General features: G+C 47.0%; 1 protein-coding gene across 3 annotated transcripts in view; it reads left to right on the plus strand.

The window, feature by feature from the left end:
* Positions 1 to 1076: 1076 nt before the first annotated feature.
* Positions 1077 to 15924, plus strand: part of EXTL3 (exostosin like glycosyltransferase 3) — a 158157-nt gene continuing 143309 nt past the window's right edge. For 2 of the 3 annotated variants that reach the window (XM_072858222.1, XM_072858224.1), the window contains exon 1: positions 1077 to 1189. The gene's annotated coding sequence lies outside the window, so the exon portion shown is untranslated. The remainder of the gene's footprint in view (positions 1190 to 15924) is intronic. The other variant, XM_072858229.1, reaches the window with a different exon arrangement.

Below are 15924 nucleotides of genomic sequence, written 5' to 3' on the forward strand. Positions count from 1 at the left end.
GCTGTGGGGTCTCCTGTTGACCCCCTTTCAGAGCGGTATTTGGGATTTAACCCCATTTTGGGGGTGATCCTATCCTGGATGTGTGTAAGGTCCCACTCTGCTGTGGTCATCACCCCTTTGGGACCCTTTTCTTTAGGGTTTTACTGAATTATCAACTGGCCTTTGAGCAGGATCCCACCGCTGGGCTCAGCAGAGCAAAGCTCCTCCAGCGGTGACCCGGGGAGGTGAGATCTCCTACAGGCCACAATGTCTCGTTAATATTTAGTTGATCCTTCTACAGAACTGCATTAATTACCCACCCGAGCTGCATTAATTACCCATCCAAGCAGCCTGGGCAGACAGGAGAGGAGATGCCTGCGGGGAAAAGCAGGACAGAAAGAGTTGGGGCTGGGACCGGGGCTGCGACCCAGAGAACCCAGATCCACCCTGTCCCCACATCCCTCCTGCAACACCCATGGGGTATATATAGTACATCTATCTATACATTTCTGTAGCTATATATTACTCTATATGTGTGTCTAATACATAAGCTCTCTCAGCAAGGGGAATGCTCCGAATCTCACACCTCCAGCCATGAGTTGCACCCCAAAAGCCGACGTGCCCCAACATCCACCCCTTCCTCTCCAAACTGGTGCGTACCACATCACTTATTTTCTCAGAGGTGTTTTAAGGCACCTTTTTGGAGTGATTTTGGGGTGCTGCCTGGGAACAGGCAGAGATTTGGGGATGCTGCGTGGGAACGGGCAGAGATTTGGGGAGCTGCATGGACACGGCGGAGAGAAGCAGCAGCTTCGTGTGAGCCCCCGCTGCTCCTTGGCACCCCGCTTTTGAGAAGCTCCCCCCCCCCCCCAATTCCTTGCAGGGGGTCAGAGCCCATCGGGGTGTCAGACCCACATGGCGATTATTGAGGGGTTCATAGAGGTTAATATACCTACACACCTATATATATACACACACACATATTAGCACCCCCAGGTCCCGGGGACCCCCCCGCCCCTTCCCACCCGAGGGAACCCCACGCAGGACCTGCCACCAGAGGGCACCGCGCCCCCATTTTTGGGTGCCGCTTCCCACAATGCAGCGAGCCGGGCCGGGGGCTCCGCGCCGCTCCGCACGCCGGGCTGCGGCCGCAGGGCGAGCGCCCAGCTCCGCGCAGCCCCGCGCAGCCCCGCGCAGCCCCCGCCGCCAGGTAAGCGCTGCAGGGCGAGCTCGGCTACTTTGGGTGGTTTATCTTATGGATTTTATGTATTTATTTGATAGTTTTATCTTCTATTTAAATTATTGTAATTTTTCTAATTATTTTAATATTTTTATTTATTTATGTGTTTTATTTTACTTTAGAATCCCTCCCCCCCGGCCCGGGGGCGGCACCCGGGCTCTGCCGGGGAGCAGCACCATCCCCTCCCGGGATGGGTCCCGGCTGGAGGGGACCCATCTCCCCCCCCTTCCCCTCGCCGTCCCGGGCTGGGGGGTGTCCCCGGGGCGGGGGATTTTTCGGTGCTTGTGGAAAGGCAGCATCGGCGGTGGGGTGAGCCCTGGCTGGGCTGGCGGCTGCCTCCTTGGGGGTGGGAGGCATTGGGTTTTCACCCAGACCCCCAAAGTTAGGGGAAACTCGTGCCCGTGGCTCTAGGGGTGGCACTGGCTCGTCGCCGGCTTCTCTGGGATGGAGCAACATAAATTAGGCTTAATGTGAAAGGAGCTGTTGAAATAGCAGGCGAGGGCTCCTCTGCCTCTGGTGAAAGTTGCTTTCGAGTTTGGCAATTTGGGCCATGGGAGATGCAAGGAAAATTGGCTGCTTTGAAAGGGCTCTTGAGCCGCAAGGAGAAATCCCAGCCAGGAGGGAGAGCCCGGAGAGGAGGTGAGTGGCCGCAGAAAGCAGAGGAATGGCTTGGTTTCCTCTTAGAGAGGGATCTCAGCAGCCCCGGTGTGCCTGGCGCTGCTGGTTTAGTGGTACCTCTCCATCGTTTGGCCGTGGCTGCGTTAACTCCTCGTCCCGGGATGTGAACCAGGAGAGCACGGGGAGAGCAGAAGGGCTTGGAGGAGTCACGACAACCTGGTCTTGTTTTCTTGCCCGCTTCCCCCTTCGTGTGGTGGATCTGAAGGTGCTCGGGACTCACCAGCTCCCTCAAATTGTGTTACGGGTCGGTTGGTCATTTAAAAACCTCAGTTTTGCACAAAAGTCCCCAGCCAGAGCAGCATTAAAAGAAATTTTTTCTGTGCCAGTGAGGGAAGTTGGACATGGGCTAAAGCAAATAAACTTGTATTTCATCATGCTGGGGTTGGATTTCTTTGTTTTCCACCCTGCCCTGGGCAGTCTGGACTCCCTACGGCCACAAATATTTTCATGTCCAACCTTCACCTTCAAACGTGTCTCCGTGACCGAGCAAAAAAACTTCTGCTCCTTTCTGCAAGCATCGTTCCCTACGGAGGCTGTTCTCTCCTCTGCCTCCCGCGTGCTCTTCCTTTGGGTGTTTCTCCTCTCGGTTGCTGTGGGGAGGGGTTTTGCAGGGTTTTTTCCTCCAGCCCCATCCCCACGAAGCAGCTCAGGACCAGGCTGAGACATGCTGCAGGCATGGAAAGTGCGAGCATGGCTGACCTGACAGTGGCTGTGCATCAGTTGGGGCTGTGCACTCTGCTGAGGGATGCGTGCCAGCTTCGTGGCTTGTGCTGCTCGGCTCGGGAGGTAAAGGATGCTGTAAACGAGGGAAGCTGGTGTTATTTTTGTCCCTGGAAAGGGTGCTAGAAAAAAAAAAGCCCTGAGATATTTCTCTACCCATCCCCATTGCTGCAGACCTGGCTGGGTCTGGGAGCTGGAGCCCAGATGCAGCTCAGTGAGCGCAGGAATGTGCCTCTCCAGCGCAGCAACCGAGGGGCAAGGGGGTTTCAGGGCTGGAGGCGCCAGTATATATCATTTATATGGGGCTGTAAATGATCCCAATTGCTTGCGTGGAAAACTCGAGCAAGAGCTTTCTCCTTGCTGGAAGAGCCTGTGCAGTCCCAGCAATGCAGGATGGGCACCGTTTATGTGCGGGAGCGGCAGGGTCAAGGCGCGGGACGTGGGAGGAGATGCAGTCCTGTGCCATCCAGGCGGATGGCAAAGACCAGGGATGCTGGGGAGAGCGGAAAAAAAAAAGGAAAGATCAAAATTAAATGATGTGTTGTGCTCTGATGTGCTCTTCCAAAATAAGTGGGATAGGACATGAGCACACTGACCCCATAATGATGGGCCGGGGGGAGCCTGTGGCTTCTTCGCTGCAGCGATGCCAGTGCAGAATCTACAGCTGAGACTTAAAATCAGTCTAATTTGTTAAATATATTCCGTCATCTTATAAGAAAGCAGATGAAACGTAGGTGCCAGCGTCTAAAGTGCATGCAAAATGCTGTTACATCGGGAGAGAGGGAAGATTTTTACACGCTGTGCAGGTTCCCATCCATTAGTCATAATATTTCCAGCACGCAGACTTTTTTTTTTTACCATGCGTGCACTCGCATTTCTGTATAAATGAATGCATGGGAAGCAAAATCGGAGGGGACACGAGGGAATGGAGAAACCCAAGTGGGTTTTTCCCCAGCAGGACCCCTTGCTCTCCAAGAGGGACCTCTAGCTGATCAGGCCTGATTCCCAGCATTTGTGGCCAGGGTAGGTGATACTTTCTTTTCTCCAACGTTTTTGACTTCTTTATACCAGTCTTCAAGCTTTGGGGGGAGAGAGGATGGAAATGTAATCATCCCCCCCGTAGAAAAGTTTGACATTTTGTAGCAGATAAAGCCAAATGTAGAGAGTTGCTTTGATTTGGCTCCTTTTTGCTGAGTTTAAGGGGAGGCAGGAGGGGATTTAGGCTGGAGATGGAGAAAGGAGGTGGCACAGCCGCCTTTCGTGTCACGGCAACATCCAGCTATGGGTTTTTTTAGGAGAACTAGATCTCTGGGAACAGGCTCTTTCCAACTTTACTCTTGCCCAGAAACTTGAATCAATCATATCCAGCCAAAATGTGAAGGTGAGGGAACTTCTGCTCCTGTGCCACCAACGTCGGGTTTTGTGGCAGCTGCAATTTGATCACTGGGGATCCTAAAAAGGTTTTTGTGGTTGTTGGGTGAGTTCAGATCGAAGGTTCATGGTTGCTGCCTTCATCTTTTCTATTTCTTTGGTCTCCCTTGGGAAGGAGAAAAGAGTTTCCAGTCCCATGTAAGTATTTGCCTTTAATACATCTATAGTCGTTCTCTGGTGGGCCCTGGGAGCAGCTGGCTGGAAATGATCAAACAGAAGGTTTTATGATGTGTGCCACCTTGGAGCAGGACCAGGACAGGGTCCCGGTGGCCTTTTGAATGGGAGAGGAGAGGTGGGCACTGGTGGCTGTCACACGGGGTGGACACAGCTGCTGACTGCTCCCTACCCAGGGATGGCTCTTTCTGGATGTGCCATTTCTTTGATTTCTTTCCCAAACATCTGCTGGCTTTTCCCAGAGATGAGGTGCTGGGTTGTCCAGTTATGACTGGGGCAGAAGGAGATGGTGGCATCTTGCCCGGCTGCTCTCTGGGCTGCATGCCACCTCCCTGCCCTTTCCGAATATTCCCCTGGAAAAACCAGAGGGTTTGCCATGGAACGTGGCCTGGGGATGCTTTTTCTTCCAAAATGCATCTGAACCTCTCCAATTCTGCTGCAAAATTTTCAGCTGCTGGCCTGGGCCATTCTGTAAAAATAAAGGCACTTTAAAAACTGCTTTTTTCCCCAAAAAAATAATATTGGTATCTGGGACTCTCGCTGGGTTGTGTTCCTGACGGTTAGGGGACGGCTCTCTTCTTACTGGTTAATAAGGCAATGTTTATAATAGGAAATGAATAGGAAATGCCTAAATTAATTAATTCAATTAATAGGAAATTCTAAGGAGCGTTTGCCCTTCTCTGGGGCTGCTGAGAGGTGATCTCCACATGAGCCTTGGCTGGAAGTCAGAGCCTGTGGCAGCCCAGACATAGGAGCAGAGGGGCTCACTGGGGAGCTGGGAGCCCTGATTTGGGCATCCCGGTTTCACATGGGGATTGTTTGCTCGCCAGCCAAACGGCTGGCGTGGTGAGGTGCGCATCTAGCTCTCGACAGGAGCTGGCAGAAAAGCGATGCTTGCTTTCGGTCTGATCTGGCTGGGAGGTGGAAGTGTGTCCTGGTGCCAAATGAGAAGAAACTCCTTATTTCTGCAAATACAGCAGAAGGAGGAATTGCTTTCAGTGATGTAAAGGGGCTGAAAGGAGGCAAAAGGGGTGATGAAAAAGCACAGGATGGGTGCAGGTTGTTCAGGGCCCCCATCAGCCCTGACCTACCTCCAGCGTGGCCTTAGGAACAAACTGATCCACCTTCAGAGCGTGCTACAGATAGCGTTGGACTTGTCCTCCTGCCTCTTGGTGGGAATTCCTTCAGTGAGGCTCCCCTGGATCAACTTTAAGCCGTCTGCCATCACTGACCCTGGTAAAGTGGCTGCAGAGAGCAAAGAAACCACCTGGGAATCACTTTGCTTCATGGACTGGCTTTGCTTGCTTGAAACCAAATCTGTCCCCGTGAGCTGGGGCAGGGAAGGTCACGCACTGGGTTGCAGGGCAGACATAAACACTGTTATTTAGCAACGTGTGAGGATAAAGTAATGAAATAAACTGAAAGCTGTTAAAAAGCATCCTAAAGCGAAGGTGGCGGGCGCTAAATGCTGCTGCGCCTTTGCAGCGCTGTCTACCTGGCTGTGTGCTATGGGTTTGTGTAAACTCCTTGCAGTGGTCGTGTTTTTCTACAGTCCTGTCAAACCTTTTGAAGATGCTGTATAAAAATGGTAAAAAAAAAAAAGATGCTCCTGGATGCCTTGAGTGCTGCTGGCCTCGTGCTCTGCGGTCTTGTCCCGGACTTTCACTAAGTCCTGGCTCTGGCATCGGTTTGCAGATCTGAGTGCGTGGCTTCGTGGCACACAAACACCGTTCTCCAAGCCTGGGGATTTGCTAGAGAATTACTAACGCTGGTAGAAAGGTGAGGAAATGTCAACGCGTTTGTATTTGAAAAGCAGCTCTGCGGAGGAATCCCGTGGGGACACACATGCCGGCCTCAATTGGAGGGTTTGGCCACATATATCAGTGGTGGGATTGGGGCCAATACTTTGTATTTCCATCACTTTCAGCATATTTTCTTTTACTTGGCTGGCATTGTAGAGATTTCTTACAGCTGAAAATGAGAAAACTCTGAAAAAAAAAAAAAAGCCCAAGCAATTCTTTCTCCCCCAGCTTTCATTTCACAGTTCACCTTTCTTTCTGGCTGTAATTTCTGCTGGGGCTTCTGGCTTCCTAGAGAAAGGGTAAAAAAAAAAAAAGAGAAAAAAAAGAAAGCAGGTGTTTAATAATAGATCAAAAATGAGATTAAGCAGTAAGTCAGCCCTTCCCTACATTCTCCCTTCCCAAAAAGCAACCAAAGAAATTGCAAATTGCCTTGAAAAAGGGGAGTGAAAACAGTGAAGATCAAACCTGATGTTAAGTATAGATGAGGTGTTTATATTTTATTTAATGTCTGTATACTGCCACCCTCTTAGAAAAGCCGCCCTCCCCTGAATTTCTGTATGTGATTAATAAAACAGTAGAGACGAACTGGAACGGGGAAAATTCAGCGAGTATCAAGCTCCGAAGGTGAATGCAACGGGCATCATTAGCAGGCACGGGCAGGGTTTGCTGCTTGGGACACCTGAAGGTCTGTGCACACCCGGTGATATCGGTGACGGCTGTAGTCAGAGGTAGCTCCCAAAAACCAGGAGGCTTAACGAGATGCAGTTTGTTGTCCATCCCCAATGACTCTTCGAATGAATTTTGACCACGTTTGGTAGAGCAGTGAGGTCTCAGAGGGAAGGGAACCCAGTGGGCTTTGTGCAAGATGCGCGGGCGCTGGCAAAAATGCCATGATGGAGGGAAGAGGTGAGCTCATGTGTTATTAGTCACCGGCCAAGCTGCAGCAGGAAGAGCCTTTCGGCATGCCTCGGCCTGGGAGAATGTTCAGTCAAGGTTTGTGCTTGATGAGACACGACTTCCCTGGAAAGGAGGCTTAGCTCTGGCACCGGGCATTGAGGCCTCAACCCCAAGCCTGTTCTTGTTTGCGGTAAAACTTCTGGTTGCTTTGGGTCTTGGTTTCGGTGCGGCCATTGCTGCAGGCCAGGTGGGAGGGTGGGAGTTGGGATGGCCTCGGCTTCCTTGCCAGATGCTTTGAAAATGCGGTTCGTACGGAGCTGCTCTCCTCCTGGCTCATCCCAAAGGTCTCCGGAGCCAGCATGGACATTGTGTATGTCAGCTGCGTGGGCTCAAGCAAGCCAGGTTGGGAGGGTGTGCGAGGGGGAAGCTCTTGCTCTTGCACTGTGTCTCTGCCAGAGACAGGACAGCAGAGGAGAGGACATTTAGTCTGACCCAACCTGTGGTCGTGTTTGCACCCTCAATGAATAAAATACCAAGAGGGACATGAGGCATAGCCAGTCCTCTCCAGTATCATCTTTGTCCAGCATGGGATAACACAACCTGGGTCGTGCCATGGGGATGAAGACCCACACATGCAGCTGCAGATTTTTTTTCTTGCTAAATCGCCCACTTTTAAGTGCAGAAGGTGTCACAGCCCCTCTCGCTCTGCGACCGCACTGGGGAAGAGGCTGAGGAGCTATATCCATCGCAGCTGTGGGTGGTGAAGGCATGGCAGGAAGAGAACGTGAGCAGCAGTCCTGTGCATGGGTCTGGCATGTGGGGCTGTGAATGTTCGCCGAGGGCTGCCAGAGCACAAGACGAGGCAAAAACTGCCCGCCCGCTGGAAAGCACTGCTCCCAGGTGTGATTAGCGTCCTCTAAGGTGTTAATTTCTCTTCTTTGTCACCTCCTTGGTCTCAACTCTGTACTTTTAGAGTGGGAGGATAATCTGTTTCATTACCTGCTGGGCTGCTGCTCTTGTTTATTCCCCAAAAGGAAGAAAATTAGACATGCCAGAGCTTAAACTTAAAAAAAAAAAAAAAAAAAATCCAGACTTTGGAAACAACCACTTGGAGGTAGAATGAGCCTCAACAAGAAAATGTTTGTCTTCTGCCTTTTTCTGAGGCCAGCTGGGAGTAAAGCGCAGGGAGAAGATGGGGCAAGGTTTACTTTCTTTTAATGTCAAATATATTCCAAAAGCGGAGCAGTTGGGATTTCTTTTTTTTTTTAAGTTGCATTGACAAGTTTGGGTGGAGAAAACCAGCTGATAACCTTGCCTTGGTGGATGTGGGATGGAGGCAGGAATGCATTTATTTTATTTATTTACCTATTTTTACCAGTGAGGCCCTGAGGCAAAACAGTAAAGCCATGGCTGCGGTGCCCACTGCGTGCAGGCAAGAAGAGCACTCTCCCCCCCCAAATTCCTTTTTCCCGGCACCAACAAGATCAGCACCGAAGATACATGATTGAGTCAGCAATGCAGATGCCATCAAGTGTCTGCTTTATTCCAGTGTATGAATCAGAGCAGAGAAGTGTCAGTGCCTCATATCCTGCATCTCCTGATAAGAGTGCAGTTACCTCTGAGGAAACAAAAGACGATGAAATCCCATTATCCTGCCTGTTGCAAGCACCTATAACTCACTGGCACCAGCAGTGCTTATTTTCTTGCAACTCTTGCAATAGCACGTGTAGATTATGGTTTGTTTTTTCTTAAATCCTACATCCTGGAGTCAAAAGATGGGTTTTTTTAATATTTGCAGAAAAAGTCATCCAGCATGTCTACAGATACACACACATATATATGAATATATAAATATGGCTGTTTTCTGGAGCACAAGTCATTTGTGTTAACCCCTGTTAGACCAGTAAGAGCAGTGTGTGCCACTAGTCTGGGCACTGGTTGCTTAGTCTACAGGTTTTTCCAATGTATCGTATTCTTGGGGAGGAAGGGGGATTAGCTTCATTTGACTTTCCAACCATGCGTTTACCTCCAAAATCAGCTTAATTTCCAGACTTGAAATTTTTCCCTTTTGGTTTGTTGTGAAAATTATATGCAGAAGTGAAACCCTTTATCCCCAGAAGTTTTCTGCTTCTCCCTTGCAAGACTTTTCTATCCCCAACTACTGGTTTTGAAGGCACAGACCACAGCCAGCTCAGTGACAGCATTTCCTTCTATTGTTCGATGGGGGCAGCTTCTGGCTCCCTCTGCAAGAGTTACGCACAGCCACTGGCTTTTGCATCAGCTGCCTCCTTTCTCCTGATCCCAGGGGACCATCTGTGTCCTGTTCCTGCTGCAGTCCCGCTTCTGGACCCGGTCTGGGAGGCCTCAGTGGGAGGGAAGGAGGCTTGCAATGGTGCAGTTTGTATACCCTAAAACCAGATACGACAGTGACCTTTTGCAAAGATCTGGCTGTATTGTCCCCAAGGGACAGTGTGGAGTTGTTTAAAAGACAGTTATGCTACTGTGTTAGTGGTGGAGGCAGAGAAGGACAATTTTCACCCAGATTCCTCTTCTGAGGGGCTTGTTTGTTCCTTGGGGTTTTTCTGCACTGGAGACTACAGACGTTGAGGGGATAAAAAACATTTCTGTGGTTCCCCATCTGTAGATTTGAGGGAAAACTAGTTCAAATCCACCACCCGAAGCTACATCATAGATCTTGCTGCAGAAATATGGAGCCTAGACATTAATAATTAGGAGCTTGCACAATAAAGCACTGGAATATTTCATGCATGACACAACATCTTTCGATCCAGCTGATGCTGCGCAGAGATCTGTGTGAAAGTTCTGTGCAGCCAAGTTGGAGAAGTTTTTGCTCCCATTTGTGCCTTTTGAAGGAGAAGAAAATGGGAAGGAAAAATCAGGTTGCATCCCAAAAGTGTTCGCTAAGGCTCAAGCGTGGGGGTTTTAAGGTGCCCCCCATTATAAAAGTGTTTGTATGTGCTAAAAGAAAATGATGCAAATTAATATCCTTTCCCTGCTTCCCACGTGATTCTTCAAATCACTCCCATTCAGCCAAACTGCCTCCTGTCAAGCTTCTAATACAAAAAAGAAAAAATCTTCTGGACTGTGACCGACCATGAGAAATGTTAGTCCCTAAGTCCATGTCGAGGTTTGAGGGCTGGATGATAAGAGCTTTGGGCTGTGAGGTGACAAATGTAACTTCACAGTTGCTTGTTCATGCTCCAGCAAAGGCGTGTTTTGGGTGTAGGTATTTCCCAGCAAGAAAGCTGAGATCTTACTAGCTCTTACATAAATATTCTTCACCTTTTTTTGGATGCAGTTAAAAGTAATTGGAGGGCTGGTGGTATTTTGAACAACCGTATCCACCTAGGAAATTATGACCTTGGATTTATTCAATCAAATAATATCAAGATTAAGAGTGAAAATAGCTGAGCGTGTCAGTCATAAGGAATTGTGTTGCAGCCTGGGCTCAAATCCATCACCTGAAATCAGGAGACTCTGGCAGGGTATTCTTCATTCATCAGCAAGAGGCATCACAGCAAGATCATTTAACTGTAATTCATCAATTTACCAGGCTACTCAATTAAGTGGGGGCTGGAGAGAGGATGAAGGGAAGGATTCTGCCTGTTGTAATGAATCTTTGGCCACCTGAGGACTTTTTTTGCTCGTTGCTCTATTGTGTTTCATGTTGCCTTGAAGGCCCATCAGGAGAGCCCGGACCAGCGATGCATTGCCGTTAGTGGCCCTGGTTTTTCATGTCATATCTGCACGCTTTGTGCATGGGAAGACTTGCACCATGCATTGAGCCATGCCGATTGCGGGAGAGGAGGGCGGGGATGCTGTCCGGTAGCTGTGTACAAGCAACCGTCACATGCGCAAATACAAGTTCTCACCCCGTGACTGTTAATGAGGAAATATCCATCGTATTAATCATAGTTTTTGAGTGCAAAGTAGGTTGTAACCTGAGTATGGGCTGTGTTTGCTGTTGAATTTACATAAATCTCTCAACTCCTTGTGTCTCGGCAGTAGCTTGAACTAGGAGTGCTGGTTTCTGTGCTCTTTCCTGGCCGTCCAGGTCAACCTTGTGACTGTGAAAACTGCACGGCAATGTCATGACTGCAGGGCTTCCTGCATCTTGATGCCAAAGGGAGCCTTCAAGTGGTACATCCCTCATCACTCTTCCAAGCCTTGTTAAAAGGAAAACATAATCACAATGGTGGTGAAAAGAGAGGGCTTAAAAAATTAAAGGGATTAATGAGTTAGAGCTTTTCCTTTACATGGTTTGTCACTGACCTGAGCCTGACTTAACCATAGTCTGAAGAGATCCTGAAGAACCTTGGGTGGACATCTGAAAAAAAATGACTTAAGTAAAACTTTGTGCAGCCTGGAGTAAAGGGATAGGCTTTTTCAGGTCCATCTCAGCTCTGTTCTTCCCGTGTTTCTGTGATCCAACCCCAGCCTTATTGGTGAAGCAGTTTGGGAAGGTGGTGCAACCTCTGATTCTGCTATGAGTGTCCTGTCTGGCATCAGCTGCCCTGAGACCTTGGCAGTGTCATTCTAGTGCTGGCTGATACAGCTTGAAGAAAGACACTGGGCTGGAGGTTTCTTTATGAATGTGGTTTTTTAGACATTTGCCTATTCCTGAGTACATCCAAATACTGATTTTTCCGGGTGGCTGCGCCTAAATCTTTAGGTTGCTTCACTGTGGATAGCTCACTGCTCGGGATCTCTGCTCAGATCCACGATGATGCTCTTTTGTTTTGCCTTTACCATCAACATCCATGTTGTTTTCTTACAAAATGAGACTCAATCTCATCCAGGTTTCTTATCACCCCATATGTATGTTTGTGCCACCCCAATAACTTCTGAACCTGTCAGCCTGTTTCAGTCAAGCCTGAGAAAGAGATACAAGTCTGCAAGGGTAATTAAGGTTGCATAAGTTCATGAAAAACAGGCAGTCAGGCATGAGGGATAGCCCAGGTACTTACTGAGCCTCAGGGAGAGGTGCAGTTCCAGCTTGTGTGAGTGGATACCAGACAGTCCCCATGAGTGAGAGATCTTCCAACTGTTTCGGTCATGAGATCTATCAACTGGAGCCAGAGCGTGGCCCCTCTGTTGCCCTGGAAGACCCCAGGTCCATGGATCGCCGTCCCTATTTTCAGTAAAATGTCTTCTCAGTTTAAATGCAGTCACGGTCCAGGCAAAACTAGCCCAAGTGAAAACTGTCTGGTGCCAGGGAAACCTTTGGCTCAGTGGGAGGTGTAGCTGCTTGCCTGCTTTCTGTAGAAACACAGCAAAAGACTTCAGGAGGTCCAAGGACTCCAGTTCATGAACATTTCCTCCTAGCTGGGTTTCTCACAAGTCCTATTGTTTTCTTTCAACAAAAGCAAGAGAAAAGGAGAATTCAGTTTATTTTAATAATAAAATACCTCCAAGGAGATGAAGCAAAAGGAACTGTTAGCAAGAGGAATAGGTGGAGATTAGAAACACATTCTTTCTCTGGCTGTCCCTTGCACATGCACACACGTTATACATACACGTAGCCAGACCCCTTCTCCTTGTGTAACATGGGAAAACTAAATTGAAAGGGAGACTATACAAATCAGGATGAAAGGGAAAAAAAGAGGATGAGTCAGCTCTACTCCTGCCTATCTGAACCAAGGGGAAGCCTGCCTGGCACTCATGACAGATCTTTTGCAAAAAAGATAATGCATCAGATTGATGACAGCCTATAAGATACACTGTGAGCGGTATGAAAATTGCTGGTAGGTACTTGAATGTCACTGACTGCACAGAATGAATTGTGGGTTGAGTTGCAACAATTTCCCTAAAGCTTTGTATATTAACATACAAATACCAAGGAAGTCCAATCTTTGAATTTTTATCTGCTTCAGCTTGAGAGTCAAATAGGCACATTACAGTAGTGTCATCCATTTGAGTCAATTGTCGGTGCTGCATTTGTGGAAAGGATGCATCTGGGTTTATTGATAACGTTATTGAGGAGCTTAGAAACACAAGTGTGTTGGGTTTATTGTCCCTTTAGTAACTTATTCTAGCATTTTGTTAAAATATTTTTTCAGTTCTAGTCTCCTCTGGAGATCTCTGCTGAGCAGAGCATTAGTAATGGAGATGCTCTGTATATCCATATAATCTTTCCTCCATGAGTTTGTTATAAACCTGTCTTTTTTTCATACCTTTTTTGTAAATTTTAAGGTAATTTTATTTGCTGGAGGAAAAACTGAGATGGAAAAGAAAATTGCAGAATCGCGATTTACTGACCACCTAGTGAGTAGGCTCAGCTGCTTTTTTTTTCTTGGTTAAACCACATCAGCTGAAATGCAAGTTAGTGGCCAAAACTTCCTGTTGATCTCCATCATACTATCACTTCACCCATTTTACTTCCTCTGCTGCTCTGCCGATCCCTGCCTGTGCAGAGAAGATACAAAATCAGTCTTACACCCACTTGAGAAGTAACTTTATGTATGAGGTTTCAGGTTTTGGGGCAAATATTTTAGGTTGTAGGTGTCTCCCACTGTCAAAGAAACACAAGGGAAACTGCCCAGGGGAGGGGCTATGTGACTGGGAGCCCCAGATTTCTGCCTTGTGCTCGACTGGTTTTAAAAATTGCCTTTTAAACAGTTCCTGCACCTAAGGAGGTGGGTATGAGGATTAGTCATTGGTTTTAGAGCTCTTTGAAGATGGCAAGTGGTGCATAACAGCTCAATGATTATTAATGGCATGGCTTAATACGATGAGAATTTTTTACAGGTGAGTTTAGATATGCCAGGACAGAGCCTCAGCAAGTTGAAATTGGCATTGCTTCATTGATCTCATCCTAGCTGTGCCAGTTGATGACACCTGATTATCTGGCCCATCATACCTGATCTGTGGGCTGCAGCAGGGAGCCTTCCCTCTTGTTACTCCTCTAACAAGTTCTCCTTCCACTGGCTTCCTGCCACAGCATACGCCAAGTTTGAATCTGGTTCTGTGTTTTTGGCTTCGTTCCTTCTAAATGTTTTCAATTTTGTTGGCTTTAACTGATCCCAGTGGCATCTTTTTATGATGCACTTTATTCAGCTTCTTCTACTGCTTTGAGTGCAATAACACTCCTAAAGTTCAACCTATTTTTTAATTACAAAAAAAAAAAGGAAAAGCGTAGTATTGTTCTGTAACTGGTGGGAGAAAGGGAGGATTTTTCTTAATCTTAAATTTGATTGAATTTAAATCTCGACATAGTGGGTTTAGTGGAACATTGCTGTAATAGGAAGGGCAAATTATTGTTTGTTCTTGCTATCCTGGGAGCTGGTATTAGTATTGATTAAACACAAGTATTGCCATCTGTTGGATGATCTCAAAGCACTTCAGGACTGGTGAATGAAGAAGACTTGGAGGATGTCATTTACATCCTCTACTGATAAGGAAGCTGAAGCAACTTTCCAGGGCTCAGGCTGAGGTAACGACTACTGGGGACAACTCCTGATCCATAGCAGCATATTTATTGTGCTAGATCAAATCCCTCCCCACACCAGCTGGAGTGATTCCCATTTCTGGAAATAAACTCCACTAGAGTTTATTCTCTGGTTTGTCCCTCTCATTGACCTCTGCTTTTCTGCACTTACACTGTAAAAAGCTTCATTGCCTGGTTCTGTAGCTGATGAGATTTCAAACTGATGTGGTGTCGTCAGCCTGTGTGTTTCTGCAGAGTTCCTGTGAGTATACATGAATTTAAAGAGAGGGAGAGAAGGGATGGGAGGAGGACAGTGTGTGTGCTTGGGGTTGTGTGAGTGCACTGTCCTCTCTTCCAGTAGGTCCAAGCAGCTTGCGTCCATCTCTGCTGAGAACTTCCTGCCTTGGTTGTTGTCAAAGTCAATCTGCTGCTAAGGAGATCTATGAGTAATAACCGAATTAAGTCCAGTATAGTCTACATCAGCTCAGTCTGCCCCAAAACTACAACCATGAATATACTTTCACAGATATTTTAGGTAGGACTAAAATTAGCAGAAGCAGTCCTGCTCCCCCCTGTGCACCTTTGCTCGCTGATGTTGCTCTTCCTTCGTCCTGCTAACAAAAGTGTTGCTAACAACACGGGCACGGCTGCATGGGCAACTGAACTGCAGAAGTGACCTGGGTTAAAAGAAAATGTTTAATGAAGTAGTTTTTGCCACATTCATTTTACTTGAGCATCAGCTCTTCCTTTGCATGAGAATAGAAATTAATTTTGTTTCAAGTTCTGAAAACCTGAAGACATGCTGAATAGATAGAAATTGGTTCTATTTATAGGCTGCAGAATTCCTTTGTACAATAAAACAGTTTGTTTTAATTTAAGTTATGTATTCAGCACATTTAGCTTAATTTTATTTAACTACAAGTTTTACATGCCATTTTCCTGCATTCTAATTGTTTTTTAAATTTGTGACATAAATCCCAAGTACAATTAAAAAGTCAGACTAGTCATTAAGAAATTTCATTTACCATTTTTAACATAAAATGTGTTGAATTGCATAGTTTATTAATTTTTACAAATGCCCAACTGTAAAAATAGGACAGCTTTCCGGTTTAGCCAAAGGCCTGATTTACGGAGAAATATGCCTTTGTTGTTCTTCACCAGCAAAAGCCAGCCTTTCGTTAAGAAAAAAAAGACAAAAAATGCAAAGCAAGACAGTTTAAATCAATCAGAATTGAAGTATTTTGCATCAATAAATCCTGTAGTCACAGGAGAGAAGGTAGGATGGTTGAAAAAGGATTGGCGGGCAAGTTAGCAATATTGTTCCTCAAGGTCTGGTCTCAAGACTAGTGTTAATCAATGTATTGACTAATGATATAGCAGAAATTAATGGGATTTGGAGATGTCATCAAAAGAGGAAAAAGAGGACATCCCATCAGAAGAATGAATGACTTTAGGACTATTTGCCTGTAAGCAAATGCAAGCTCTTGTAATGCAAGCTCTGATAGAAAGTTGGGGTTTCTATATTGGAACTGGAATGTATTCATCAATCATAGGGT

The sequence above is a fragment of the Ciconia boyciana genome, chromosome 3 (genome assembly GCF_034638445.1).
Source record: "Ciconia boyciana chromosome 3, ASM3463844v1, whole genome shotgun sequence".
Taxonomy (NCBI): Eukaryota; Metazoa; Chordata; class Aves; order Ciconiiformes; family Ciconiidae; genus Ciconia; species Ciconia boyciana.